This window comes from Mustela erminea, chromosome X (genome assembly GCF_009829155.1).
Source record: "Mustela erminea isolate mMusErm1 chromosome X, mMusErm1.Pri, whole genome shotgun sequence".
Lineage (NCBI taxonomy): Eukaryota > Metazoa > Chordata > Mammalia > Carnivora > Mustelidae > Mustela > Mustela erminea.
In genome coordinates this window covers 16,289,285-16,304,717 of record NC_045635.1, presented here as the reverse complement: position 1 = coordinate 16,304,717, position 15,433 = coordinate 16,289,285, and the positions used below count along the sequence as shown (strand labels likewise).

At 37.5% G+C, this 15,433-nt stretch overlaps 1 pseudogene; it reads left to right on the top strand.

Moving 5' to 3' along the window:
* The first annotated feature begins 11,592 nt into the window (after positions 1-11,592).
* Positions 11,593-11,994, top strand: LOC116583282 (annotated as a pseudogene).
* The last annotated feature ends 3,439 nt before the right edge of the window (positions 11,995-15,433 follow it).

Genomic DNA, 15,433 nt, shown 5'->3' with positions numbered 1-15,433 from the left:
AAACTATTTCAACTCTTTCGACATGGTTTTCAAATATTTAATTTCAAAAGCCATGATAATGGCCATAATTGAAGTTATATACTTAAAATCCCCAACCATCAAACATCCTCAAATGAAACAGCTGACATTTTTATTAGATGTCTAATCTGTACCTCTTTGAAATGCAACAAGGAGATGAGGCAGTTATATCATAAAATATTTATAAGAAAAGCCCCAATCTTGAACAAACCTTTTGAGACTTCTGATTAGCCACTATGACAATCCTGAAACCAGAGAAAATAAAATTCCTTTTTTTTCTTAATCCTTTTTCTTATCTCTTAAAAACTAATAGGATCTGCATGTGACCAGTTTTCTGATGTTAATTTCATGTGTTGATGGTGCACCATTCCCTTCAGTTGAGAGAATTCCATTTCATTCCTGTGGAATGCTTGTCAAATGATTTTGTTAATTCCCCCAGCCACATTCCACAAAATTGGCAATCTCAAAAATGTAAAGCTTCCTTCAGAGTCCTTTGCCAGGCACACAGGGAGCTTTAGGACTCAACCAGGCATTGAGACAGTGTTCCGGCTCTGGAGAAATGACTGATTGGATGGATTAAATGTGCTTCCAAAATGATTTCCAAATGGTTATAAAAAAGAAGGCTAATTAAATATAGTCATTGAAGAGCAGTACTTAACTTGTCGAGCTATACATTATACATTCTTCTCAAAGAAGCTATGCTCTGGAATTTCTACAAAAGAGAAAAAAATGAAAGAAAAAAAAAAACACCTACATATCTGGAGAAAAAGCAAAGGTTTAGCAAACTTATGAGACATGTACTGAAAGGATTGTGATGTGGTCATTTAAAATAATCATTAGGAAGACTTTATGACTTTGTGAGGGCCTTATATTAAGTGAAAAAAAGATTGTTAGGTGATATGCACATTATAATTATAATCATGAAAAATGTATGCTTGTGCACAATTGGAATCTAACAAAATATACAGAATTTTTAATAGCTCTGTTTAAATGAGGACTATATGGGTCTTTTTTAAATTTTCTTTAATTCTGTGCTTATATTCTCTTTTTAATTTAAAGAGTGCTTTTTATCTGCACTCTTCTTATTGGAGAGAAATATGAATTCTGATCACTATGAATTCAATTCAAGCTGCAGTGTTGCCTAGCAACAGGTTAACTTTTCTGCAGTGAAATTCCTCAGTAGCAGCAATATATGAAGTATCCCATGAGGAATTTCCTACCTTAAGTGCACCTCTTATTACCCTGTTCTCATATTCCATTGATTTGGTGGAATTTCATAGTAACCATAGTTAATCATTTGAAGATATTAAAGTGCAAAGAGCTGCATTTTAAAATCCACATCCCTGGATGTTTCTGCCTTCTGTCTGGAAGAGGATTGACAGACTTTTCAAGATTTTTTTTCCAGTCTCTAATATTCCCCAGATAACACGAACAAGGAAGGAAAATGGGAAAACTTTGATTTCTAATCTTTATGAATGGTAGCTTGACATGGCTCCTGTCAGATGTAATGTTTCCCTTTTTTGAGTTTTGGGGGATATAATGATATCATTTACTATAAAACTCATATTTCTAAAGTGGTTTTTAGCATATTTATTTGTGGAGTTATACAACCATCACCACAATTTTTGAACATCTTGATCACTCCCCAAAAAAAGCCCATCCCCATTAACAGTCACTCCCCACATCTCCTCAATCCTTTTTCCAGCCCCAAGCAATCACCAACTTTTTTTTCTCTATAGCTTTGCCTATTCTGGACATCTTATATAAAGGGAATAATACAATATGTGACCTTTGTATCTGACTTCTTTGATTTAGCATGATGTTTTCAACAGTCATCCATGCTATAGCATCTATCAGTACATCATTCCTTTTTATTGTCAAATAGTATTCTATTATATGGATATACCAAATCTGTATCCATTCATCCATAAGCAAACATTTGGATTGTTTCTACTTTTTGACTATTACAAAAATGCTCTTATGAACATTTGTGTACAAATTTTTGTGTGGATATATTTCCCTTGTCTTAGAAATGCACCTAGGAGTGGAATTGCTATGTCATATAGTAATTCTGTGTTTAACATTTTGAGAAAAACTCAAATTGCTTTCCAAAGTGGCTGCACCATTTTACATTCCCAACAGTAGTATATATGAGGGGTTCTAATTTCTCCACATTCTCACCAGCACTTATTATTGTCTGTCTTCTTGATTATAGCCATCCTAGTGAGTGGGAGGTGGTATCTCATTGTGGCTTTAATTTGCATTTCCTTGATGACAATGATGTTGAGCATCTTGTCTAGTGCTCATTGGTCATTTGTTTATTTTCTTTGGAGAAACATCTACTCAAATTCTTTGTCCGTTTTATTTTTTTTTAATTTTTTTATTCAGTTAGCTAGCATATAGTACATCATAATTTTTTGTTGTAGTGTTCAGTGATTCATTAGTTGTGTACACACCAAGTATATTATAAATTGGTTTGTATTGTTGAGTTGCTTTTTCTTTCTTTTTTCCTTGTGATACTTCAATTCTCTATAGAGATGTATTGAGGTCATGGCCTTCACAGGCACCAAAACACTCATACCAAAACAGTTACCACCAGTTAGGGAGGAGAAGGGAGGGCAGTCACTGTACATCAGTGTCAATGAGTGGATACACAGCAGGCCCCAGGGAATGTTCTTGATGTACATGCACATATCTGTCTGGTGTCCTTACATCACCCTTGAAATCAAAATCTTGCTATTCACCCTCCACAGAGCACTGCTCTTACTCTCAGACAGCACAGGATGAGAGGGGAGATCCTTTACTATAAAAAGAAAAGAATGGCCATTGCCACCACCCACCATCCTCCACCCGCTATGGTCAGGTTCTGTGCCTCTATTATGCCCCACTATTTACCCAAGTCTGGAAAACAGCTGACAAGTAAATGAACATAAAAACCTCTTTTTTAAAAAAATTTCAGCAACAGTGAGTTGGTTGTTCTTGATTACAAATTTCCTATATGCCCCCAATTTAAACATGTATATAAGCAATTACTGCTCTAAGCATTTTCCAAAAAAATTTTAACTATTTACACATAATTTCAACATTTTTCAAATAATTTGAAACTAATTTAATCCTCGTAACAATTCTGTGACTTAGGTAATGTTATTATCTCCATTTTATAGATGAGGAAACTGAGGCTAGACAGAGGAAGTAACCTACCCATGCCAACAGTTGATGAGTGATGAAGCCAGAGTCAAACCCTGCCTGGCTCCAATCAGTGCTCTCAACTGCTGTGCAGAGCTCCCTCAGAAGATTATGTTTTAATGTTCTGTGGGGTAAAGGGGACAATATTGGAGCCTAGTTCATATACAGGCATCACTTCACAATAGGTAGGCTCAAAAAGTCATCCAAAAAATGGTTTAGGGAAGGAACCCTGCCATGAATCAATTACCCAAATAAAGAATTCTGAGATAATGCAACTAATGTTGAATTTCATTTTCATATGTTAGCTTTTGCTTTCCTTAAAGTGGGTCACCCGTTTGTTGCTGATAAAATGGCTTCCTAACCCAGTTTTGCACATAACCAACACTCTCTAAGTGTTGAATGAATTAATGAATTAATTAATGTGCAGTGCACACGGCTGCAGGCTGCTTGCCTGGAGCAGGCCTTCTTCCAAAAGAGAATCTTTACAGACCTGGCTGGCTCCTGGAGACAAACGCAGCATCTTTGTCTTACCCTGTATCCAAAGGACAGCTGAATTTGCCTCACATTCCTGTTGTCCAAGGGCATCACCCAAAACAGAAGCTTATCTGGTCATCTGAACTCAGCATTTTCATCCCTTAATGCTCTAGACATTAGAGCATTCCTTTCCCTGGTATGACTACCCACTGCTCCCCTTCTTTCCAAAATCTCTACCCTATGTCTTCTAGAATACTTTTTTCCACTGTAAACAAATTCCCCTTACTCCTGCACCTGCTTCTGTTCTCAGACCCTCCCCTAGAGGACGCATCTACTCCTTGAGCCCTCCTCATCTATTAGAGGCTTGTAGCTCTCTTTCACCCCATATACAATAAGGAGTCTCCCCAGTCCTCCTGCTTTTCCTAGATCACTATTCTTCCACCTTCTTACAAAAATGGTAGAAACTATGGGCAACCTGCCCCAATCCACTGTTGCTGCCATCTAGTTTTAACACCCTCTTACTCTGCTCACTGCACTTATATACCAACTTCCTCAACTCTTCCTTCCCACCCCCCATTTATTTTAGACATTATCCCCTGGTCAGTTTTTTTTCTCTACCCCAAGTCCTGCCTCTGTCTTGTGTCATGTCACTTCAGAGTTTAGGGTTTCACCTGCCAAATATCCAATATTCCAAGATTCCTGCATGTCTTCCTCTCCAAGAAATTTCTCCCCACTGATCATATCAATTAACTGCCATGGTCACACCTCAGACACATTATAACCACCAGAAACTGCTCATTCACTGTCTTGCTTTCTCTCTCTCTCCCCTCCCTGTATCTCTCCCTCATTCCTTTCCTCCCTCACTCCTATGTCTCTGTCTCTCAATCTCTCCCTGTCTTTCTCATCCTAAATTCAAACTCGGGTCAGAATGTCTTACCCTTTCTATTCTCATCTTCAGTTACTCTCACTATGTTTGGTTTTCATGATCCACAACTCTTTTATTTTGACCCTGTCAGTTCTTTGCTCCTTTACTGGCCATCAATTCAGCCACTCTCTTGCCAATATTATTATTTCTTTGTTCAATCTTCCCAATCCATCTACCCCACACTTCATTCGTTATCATTTCAACAGACTCCACACCAGCCTCCCTACCTCTAGTCTTGTACTCCTTCAATATCATCTATAATGACTTTTCTAAAATGCAGATCTAGCCCTGGTGCTTCCCCCAATTAAAACTCTCCTATGACTTCACCACTCTCAGGATAAAGTCTAAATTCTTCATCAGGTTTAAAAGTCCCTCCTAATACCACATCCTTACCCCCCAGTACACACATTTCTATATTCTAGCCATGTTTCAACTATGTGTGATGGTCCCTGAAGCTCGCTTGCTCTCTCCCCCCACCCCTTGTCCTGATCCTCTCTTCTGTCTCTCTCCCTCTCTTTCAGATTCTGGATATTTTATTCTCTCTGCCTGGAATATTATCCCCCTCCCTTTCTTCTCTTCACCTGCATAACTGTCATTTCTCAAGTCTTTAGTTTTTTCTTCTTCCAGAAAGTCTTTCTTAACCATCTTGCTTCTGTCTTTCCTACAACACCCTGAATTTACTATATGGTGCCAACTTTCACCTAGTAATGTAAAAAACTATTTCCTTGCTAGTACCTCTGCTAAACTCAAAGCTTCATGAGGTCAAGGACCATGTCTTACTCATCATTCTATCAAAAGCATCTAGCACAGGCTCTGAAACATTGAATAAATATGCAAATGAGTTAATGAATGAAGAAAAAGCTTTACCTTTAAGGGTATAATTAAAATCAGTGCTTCTCAGTAATAAGATAAGCAGCAACTTTTCTCTGCTGTAATCTTGGACTATCAAAAACTAGTAATGAGGGGCGCCTGGGTGGCTCAGTGGGTTAAGCCACTGCCTTCGGCTCAGGTCATGATCTCAGAGTCCTGGGATCGAGTCCCGCATCGGGCTCTCTGCTCAGCAGGGAGCCTGCTTCCCTCTCTCTCTCTCTCTCCCTGCCTCTCTGCCTACTTGTGATTTCTCTCTGTCAAATAAATAAATAAAATCTTTAAAAAAAAAAAACTAGTAATGACTCATCCAGCTCCTGAGATGCTATAGTAGACACTGTCTACTCATATTCTACCAACCCTCGCAACTACCAACTGTGCAGTTCTAAGGGACTCTTCTGGCTGCAGGAACATGCCAAAATGTAGAAGTGCCAAGGAGTTAATGCCTCTCAGGGAGCAATCCTCAACTGAGGAAGAATGGGTTTGATAGATAAATACTCCTTCCCATCAGGTAAGATATCTCTGAGGTATACTCATTGCAGTCTCCTAGAGGTCTTCAGCTGGACTGGACTGGGCCCCACTTACCCACGGCAATAACCTGTTTATTAATACACCTTTTATTTTAAGGTTCCTTCTCTGTCTTATTTCCTTATCAGTGTTTCCTGAGATTATCTCCCACATAAACTGTTACACTAAAATTATTTTGAGGGTTTGCTTCTGATGGAACCTAACTTTGACACTCACCTAGTTCCTTGATTATTCTTCAACTACAGTTTGGCAATCCACAAGCATAGAAAACTCCATATCTAATCATCTGGACCTGGGATGCCTACTATATCTAAAAATCTCCATCTGTAGCCATAACCAACTACCTTCAACTTCTTTCACTTTTTAATGAAAACTAAATCAGCATGTGCCATTATCATTATAGTGGTAAGAATATTAATGAATACAATAGTGAAGTATAAGTTTTATAGAGCATTTACTATGTGCTGGACACTAATATAAGTGATCATGTGGATTAATTCAAGAATCCTTTGCCCTTGATCATCCTCATGCTTCCTCCATTCTGTCAAATGTATCCTGACCTCCTTTGTCTCTCTACATGGCCAGTCAGTTCTTTGAGGCCATGAAAAGCAGAGTGATTGCATAAACTTAGAGTCCATAATTAAGAGCAGTGTGGCCTCAAAGCAGCCTAGGGTAGCACAACTGAGGTCCCCATGAGAATTGTGGCCAAAAGCAGCCAAGATCAGAATGAAGCTAAGGCTTCATTCCAGACAAAGATGACCAGGAACACACTTAAAGTTGAACAAGCTCAGTTTAGTACTCAATGTAGTGAGAAAAACCACCATGGGGAATGTCAGTGAGAGGATTTTAGAAAAGATTTATCTTAGGAATTTGCCTGTGTCAGGTGCTTTGAATGAGGGTTTGAAGAAGCAGGGCTTTGCTCTGGATTAACTGCTTTCAGGAAGCAGGAGTATTCTATGATTTAATGTCTTTTTATTTTATTTAAATTTAATTAATTAACATATAGTTATTATCAGTTTCAGGGGTAGAGTTCAGTGCTTCTTCAGTTATATATAACACCCAGTGCTCATTACATCACCCAGTTATCCCAACCTCCCCCCGCCCCTTCACAAAACCTGTTTACTTCCTAGAGTTAAGAGTCTCTTATGGTTTGCCTTCCTCTCTGATTTTGTCTTATTTTATTTTTCCCTCCCCTCCCCTATGATACTCTATTTTGTTTCTTAAATTCCACATATGAGTGAGATCGTATGATCATTGTCTTTCTCTAACTTATTTTGCTTAGCACAATACCCTCTAGTTCCATCCATGTCATTGCAAATGGTAAGATTTCAATTTTTATGATGACTGAGTAATATTCCATTATATATATGTATATACTATATGTATACATTTATATATATGCAATATACATACATTTTATATATATATACACACACACATAAATACATATACACACATACCACGTCTGCTTTATCCATTCATCTGTCAATAGACATCTGGGCTCTTTCCATAGTCTGGCTATTATGCACATTGCTGCTATACACAGTGGGGTGCAGGTTCTGCTTCACATCACTACATTTGTATCTTTTGGGTAAATACCTAGTAGTGCAATTGCTGGGTCATAGGGTAGCTCTATTTTTAACTTTTTGAGGAAACTCCATACTGTTTTCCAGAGTGGCTATACTAGCTTTGATTCCCACCAGTACATTAAAAGGATGATTTCCCATGCTGAAGTGGAACTTATTCCTGGACAAGGGTGGTTCAACATCGGCAGATCAATCAATGTGATACAATACATTAATAAAAAAAAGGACAAGAACCATATGATTCTCTCAACTGATGCAGAAAAAGTATGTGACAAAGTACAGCATCCTTTCTTGATTAAACCTCTTCACAGTGTAGGGATAGAGTGTACATACCTGAATGTCATAAAAACCATCTATGAAAATACTCGCCCATAGCGAGTATCATTCTCAATGCAGAAAAACTGAGAGCTCTTCCCTAAGGTCAGGAACACGACAGGGATGCCCACTTTCACCACTGTTGTTCAACATAGTACTAGAAGTCCTAGCCTCAACAATCACACAACAAAAAGAAATAAAAGACATCTGAATCAGCAAGGAAGAAGTCAAACTCTCACTCTTCATAGATGACATGATACTCTACTTGGAAAACCCCAAAGACTCCCCCCAAAATTGTTAAAACTCACACAGGAATTCAACAAAGTGGAAGGATATAAAATCAATGCTCAGAAATGTAAAATCAAATGCACAGTTCCATTTCTATATACTAACAATAAGACAGAAGAAAGAGAAATTAAGGAGTTGATCCCATTTACATTTGCAAAAACCATAAGATACCTTGGAATAAACCTAACCAAAGAGCCAAAGGATCTGTATTCAGAAAACTATAGAATAGTCACGAAAGAAATTGAGAAAGAAAAAAAGAAATGGAAAAACATTCCATGCTCATGGATGGGGAGGAAAAAAATATTATTAAAATGTCTGTGCTACCTAGAGCAATCTATACATTCAATGCAATCGCTATCAAAATACCATCAACTTTTTTCGCAAAGCTGGAACAAATAACCCTAAAATTTGTATGGAGCCAAAACAAATCTTGAATAACCAGAGGAATGTTGAAAAAGAAAGCTAAAGCTGGTAGCAATACAATTCCAGACTTCCACTCTATTACAAAGCTGTAGTCATCAAGAGAGTATGGTACTGACACAAAAACAGACACATAGATCAGTGGAACAGAATAGAGAACCCAGAAATGGACCCTCAACTCTATGGTCAACTAATCTTTGACAAAGAAGGAAAGGATACCCTGTGGAAAAAAGACAGTCTCTTCAACAAATGATGTTGGGAAAATTGGACAGCCACATGTAGAAGAATGAAACTAGACAATTTTCTTAAACCATATGCAAAAATTAATTTAATGTCTTAATTAATCTTATGCAGAAAGAAGGAAAACTAGAATGTAGCTAAAGCTGTATTTGGTAAAGAACCAGTAGTCATTCAGATTAGCTAGAAGAGGAACATGTTTGTTCATCTTTGTGGCTTGGGTGATGTTCATGTTTTATCTGTGTTCAAACCTGTACCCCTGGGGATAAAAACATATGTTTATAAAAAATAAAAAAATTAAAAAAAAAACCTGATTATAGAGTATGTCTTACTTTCATTTTGATTAACTATGCCTCATCTTATGCTGGTGTTTGGGGAAATATTTTATATTCAACAAGAAAACACCATGGCCTCACTGTGAGCCCTCAGACAACTTATAATAACACCAAGGTCCAGTGATGGCATCAAGCCAGCTTCCAGATGACAGGGACTACTATTTTTTCTCAGGGCGAGTATGCAAAGCTTCACATCTGAAGATGAAAGAGTAATAAATATTGCTGTTCTGCACAAGATCTATTTCTCTCATCTTCCTTCATTGTAGAACTTCAGTTTTGTTCAGAGATCCACCCTGCCCCATGCAGCCATGTTCTTCAGGGGAAGTGAGCACTACTGGCCAACTCCAAGGTAAGACCTGTGTGATCTCAGGATAATCCTATTCCCTTTGACAGAGATTGGTTTAAAAACAGGCATGTGACCTAACTTTGGTCAATGATTCGTGAGGGGAGGTCTGCTTGGGTGCCACTGAGAATGTTTTTCACTCTTTACAAAATGCTGCAGGAAGACATAGTCTCTTTCTTCTCATTTTTCTCAGCCTGGGGATAATGTCAACATTGAAGATTCAGGATAAAAGGACGTTAAAACTTGAATTAGTGATGACAAAGGTGCTAAATCAATCAACTCTGCATCCTCCCTATCTTGGGACTTCCAGTTATGTGAGCTAATACATTTCTTCTTATAGGAGAATACATTTCCTTTTTCATTACCCAACTGAGTAAGAACTTTCTGTTACTTACATCAGTGTATTGTAAAAAAGTAGTGAAGATGAAAAAAGATGAAGAATCAGCATAGTAGCCAAAGCAAAGTGGACAGGATACCAAAGTTAAAAAGCAAAGCATGTGTTACAGGAATTCCCTATTGGTGACAGCTTAAAGGAACTATAGGCTACTCAACTTGGATGTTATGTGCAAAAACCTCAGTTTTGCCCTTATCAGCTATCTAGATTAATCAAAGCATCTGACTTCCTGCTGCATCTACTTTATGGAATCTCAACTTCAGATAAGTTCCTCCAATTGTTTTTCCTTCCCTGCCTCTAGGCCGCCAAGCACAGCTAGAGGAAAAATGTGTCATTGTACCAATAGGTTCTACTATTAATCCAGACTTTCTAAACTCCAAAAGAAAATGTTGATTTTAGATCAGACCCACAAGCTCTGCATACCTCTGTGGGAACCTCATTGTCTAAAATTATTTTATGGTATAATTATTATTTTAAATTGAAAAATTAATATACTTCTTATAAAATAACATAGAGCTCTGCCTTATGAATTCATCTCTCTGTCTTCATCCATCTTTTGCTTGTTTTACCAAATCATAGACAGTCATGTCTTTTACCTTGCCAAGGCCAATACTTTCACCAGCGCTGGCAAACCTGTCCTCTCAGCTAGAGAATATAATGCAAAGTGAAGTAAGTCAGAGAAAGACAAATATCATATTATTTCAGTCATATGTGTCATTGAAGAAACAAAACAGATGAACAAAAGGGGAAAAAAGAGAGACAGACAAACCGAGAAACAGGCTCATGTATAGAGAGCAAACATGGTTACCAGAGGGAGGGGATGGGGGATGTCTGAAACAGGTGACAGGGATTAAAGAGTCCACTTGTCTGATGAAAGTGCTGTATGGAAGTCATGAATCACTATCCAGTACACCTGAAACTAACATAACGCTGTATGTTAACAATACTGGAATTAAAATTTTAATTTTAATATAAAAAAATATGTCCTTCTCTCACTCTTCTTTCCCAGATCATTACAAGAGCCTCTGAACTGGGTTCTCTTACCCTCTTTTCTCGCATCTAATCCAGCCTCCATATGGCTGGAACACTGATCAAGTTATGTCAGTCTCCTGCTCACATTCCTCTCCTGAGTTCTGAATTCCTATAGAAAAGTATACAAACAACAGATCTTTCCCCTTCTACGTCTTTGCTCCTTTTGTTCTCTTTTTCTGTAATGTACTTTTCCTGCTTCACCAGTTGACGCTTTCTTCAGGTTTCAAGACCGAATTCAAAAATCTCTCAGTCCTGAAGTTTCCCCCAAAACATCCAGGTGAAATTGGCCAGTTCTTATGTTCTCAGGGCCATACATTTCTTCTTTACTTTGGCCCTTATCTTATCACACTGTTAATAAGAGTTCTCTATGTCCATAGATATTTATCTCCAGAAGTGTACGATATATTTCTTTTAAATAAGAATCTTAAGTTTCATATACCATAACACCTGGTACAGTGAGACTACATAAAAAACCCTCAAAAATATTTTTAAACATGTTTATTAGTACCACCAAATAAAAAGAACACTGACATTTGTTCAGTATCAGATGGCATATCATATAAATAAAACCTATTTGATAAAATTACAAAGAAACATTTAAATAAGAACTTGCTGGCAGCCATCACTAAAGTGCCAGCAGCCAAATGAAGTTCAATCTCTTTGCGACTTCCGACCAGAGCAAGAACCACAAAAGCTATTTCAATGCTCTTTCCCCACCTTTCAAAGAGCTGAGACAGAACTGAAGTGTTCAGTCAATACCCATCTGAAAGGATGATGTGCACAGATTGTGCAAGGACACTACTAAGGTCAGCAAATTGGCAAAGTAGTCCAGGTTTACAGGATGAAATGTGTAGCCTGTGTTGAAGAGTACCGTGAAAGAAGGCGGGCGGATGATACAACTGTGCATGTGGACGGTTTATCACTAGAGTAAGTCTGGACAAAGACTGCAAAAAAAAAAAAATCCTTGAAGGTAAAGTCAGATCTCGCTCATAGGAAAGGACAAGGACAAATATAAGAAAGAAACGGTTGAGAAGATGCAGGAATAAAGTCATCTTATATAGGACTTGAAATAAAAACTATTAGAGTGAAATAAAAGAAATTGTTGTCTTTGTGAAAAATATAAAACAAATGACTTCATGTTTTTAATACCACAGCCTAGAAAACATTATCCCTCTCTTCCTGTCTGCATCCTGACTCCCAGTTTCACCTCCAGATCTCAAGAATGGGATTCTCAAAACCAGCATGGACACATACAAAATGGCTTAGCCTTACAAATAAGAGCTAGGATCTTGATAACACACTGCAGCCTCTTCTTTTTATGCTTACACCTTCAATTAGGATTAAAGAAACGGTAATAGAGATGATTCTGAGTGTGGTGATCAGAAATGAGAGTCTCAGGCGCCTGGGTGGCTCAGTGGGTTAAGCCTCTGCCTTCGGCTCAGGTCATGATCTCAGGGTCCTGGGATCGAGTCCCGCATCGGGCTCTCTGCTCAGCAGGGAGCCTGCTTCCCTCTCTCTCTGCCTGCCTCTCTGCCTGCCTCTCCGTCTACTTGTGATTTCTCTCTGTCAAATAAATAAATAAAATCTTTAAAAAAAGAAATGAGAGTCTCCTTATCCATCCACTATGATTAGGGAAAAGGTTCATACCTTTTCATACCCTCACCTCATTGCTTTGAAAACATGGATAATTATCACATCTAAACCCATCAACTGTTGAACCCACTAAATAATCCAAACTTAAAATGTTTAATATTTGATACATGTAAGATTATAAAAGATATATTCATAATAAAAACATAATGAAAAGTGGTAAACAGTAATATTTACCACTTACTGAACAATTACCACAGGCTTGACACACTGTGCCAACTTTTTACACAGCCTTTCATTTAATCCTACCCAAGTGCAATAGAGAAAATCACACCCTTGTTGCAAATTAGGAAACTGAGGGTTAAAAAGACTAAGTAGTTTGCCTGAGGACATGTACCCAGTAAGTGTCAGGACACAAACACAGATATGCCTCAGGCTCCCAGGACCTGCTCTTTGGCATCACTCTATACCACCAGCCCCCAAAAAGAAAACACATTTTTCTTTGTGAAGCACCCTGCAAAGAAGCCTCCAAAAGTACACATATGTCTCCTTTGTTTGACCAAGGAATTTCAAGAGATCAGGAATGAATTCTAAGAAAATAATCTTTCTTCCCTCTCCAACACCCCTGCTATTTAAAATCTGTTGTGAATAGAGAGACATGTCACTTCCAGGTAGAAGCAGTGAGAAGTCTGAGCATACTTTTCCAGTATCTCTTCCTTTGCCATGATCATTGAGCTTGACACATGTTCCAGACGGCAGCTACAATATTGTGAAATCTCTATTAGACTAGGTCCCTGAAGACTAGGTGCCTTGACCCCATTGACTCATGATGAAAATGTAGCATGAATGAGAAATAAGTTATTATTGTATTAAGCCACTGAAATTTGGAAGTCAGTTTGTCAGTGAAACATAATCTAGCCTATCCTGACTACTACGCCTACCATATAAAAAATAAATTTAAACAGAAGAAAAAATCTTTATGTATAAGAGTTTTTCTCACATCAGTAAAAAATAGTTAAAATCCTAAGTGCCTAACAGATATTCAAGTAAACTATTAATGCAAGTTACCAGATAATGAGATTACTACTTAAAATAATTGTGACATTTATGATATAATATTAGATGGAGAAAGCAGATTACAAGCTGCATCTTCTTTGGCATGCATCCTAAAACAAAGTAACTACATGTACACATGGGACTATAAAAATACCTGGAAAAAAATAAAGCCAGTATTTTCATAAATGCTAGAATAAGAAAGTAGGGGAGACATTGTCATCCTATGATGCTGTTTATAAAGGAATGTATTAAAATTAATCTTTTTTGCCCTATCACATCATATTAATACTTTCCTTTAAAAAGTACATGTCTTAAGGTAAAGTATTAGAAAACCAAAGTAGAACAGTCGAAGTAGAGAGTTTTATGTTAATAATATGCTTTTTCATATTTATAATTAACAAAATGTAACCAGACCTTGACAAATTAAGGATTCATTTCTCTTCATATTGGCCAGGTAAGAAACTATTTCTTTTTTTTTCTTTTCAGTGTTCCAGAATTCATTGTTTATGAGAAACTATTTCTTCAGGGCAACCCCCTCGTTAGTATCATGGTCCTACTGAGATAATCTTAAATCCTTTACTATTTTATTCTTTACATTTCTCCTCAACGTGATAGTCACCTGGTCTAATCAGGAAAGCTCAACCGTAAATGACACAATAAACATCTTCAGGAAGAATTGAATTAAATGCAGAAACTTTTCTAGCTCTTCCTATCACTGAGAAAGAAAACCTACCTAGCTTGTGAATATAGAAATAAGACTTTAGAATAAAGTCACTGTCTGTGTTCCCCGTCTAAAAATGTTAACTGGTTTTTGGCTTCTGAAACAAAATTTGAGTTTTCATTTGTTACAATCTTCTTTGTTAAGCCACAAAAATAGATGACAAACCCAAGAGGTATAATAAAGGGAATGCTAAGCACAAAACTTGTTTCTCACGTGCTTTGATAAAACCCATGTGGCGTGACTCACTTGCAAATGAAATTACTAGAGAGTCACCTGTTTAATTATAAACAGCTGCTATTTTCAAGCTTTACCATAAGACAAATTCCTTAACAGTGAATCTTATCGGGGTGCCCTGGGTGGCTCAGTGGGTTAAAGCCTCTGCCTTCGGCTCAGGTCATGATCCCGGGGTCCTGGGAGCGAGTCCCGCGTCAGGCTCTCTGCTCCGCAGGGAGCCTGCTTCCTCCCCTCTCTCTCTCTGCCTGCCTCTCTGCCTACTTGTGATTTCTCTTTCTCTGTCAGATAAATAAAATCTTTAAAAAAAAGAAAACAACAGTGAATCTCATCCCAAATGGAATGTATGGCTGCGTTGGCTTCTTATAACTAGTATCCCAGTTCTGCCTGAGCCATTTGAAATCAGAGGCAAGCTTTGCTTTTCCTTCAGATCAAAATCTTCCCTGTGGAGTTCCAGGTAGTCTTGAAATAGAGCTCTAAATTTGGTCTTACTGACTCAATAGGAAAAAAAGATAATAATAACCAAAGAAAAACAAGCCTACACAAACCAAGGCACTAGGAAACTTGTGTCATTGGGATTTAGTTACCATAGATAAGCTTGTGGAAAGAAAGGAGCAATCTCTTCTTTGAGATAATATTTCAAGGATTATCTTCAGAGAAAACAAATCACAAATGGAAAACACCCCCTGGAGAAAATCAAGAAAATGTCTCCTGTTGTCATAATTATTTCATCACTAACAGTGCTTTACTTTAAGGAAGTTGAATAAAGAAATCTGTGTATCCATTCAAAATTAGAACTTAGACTGAAATATCAATAAAAATTTCTCCTTGTGGCACTGAAATACCACTCAAATTAGAACATTTTAATAATACTCAAAATAGAAGAT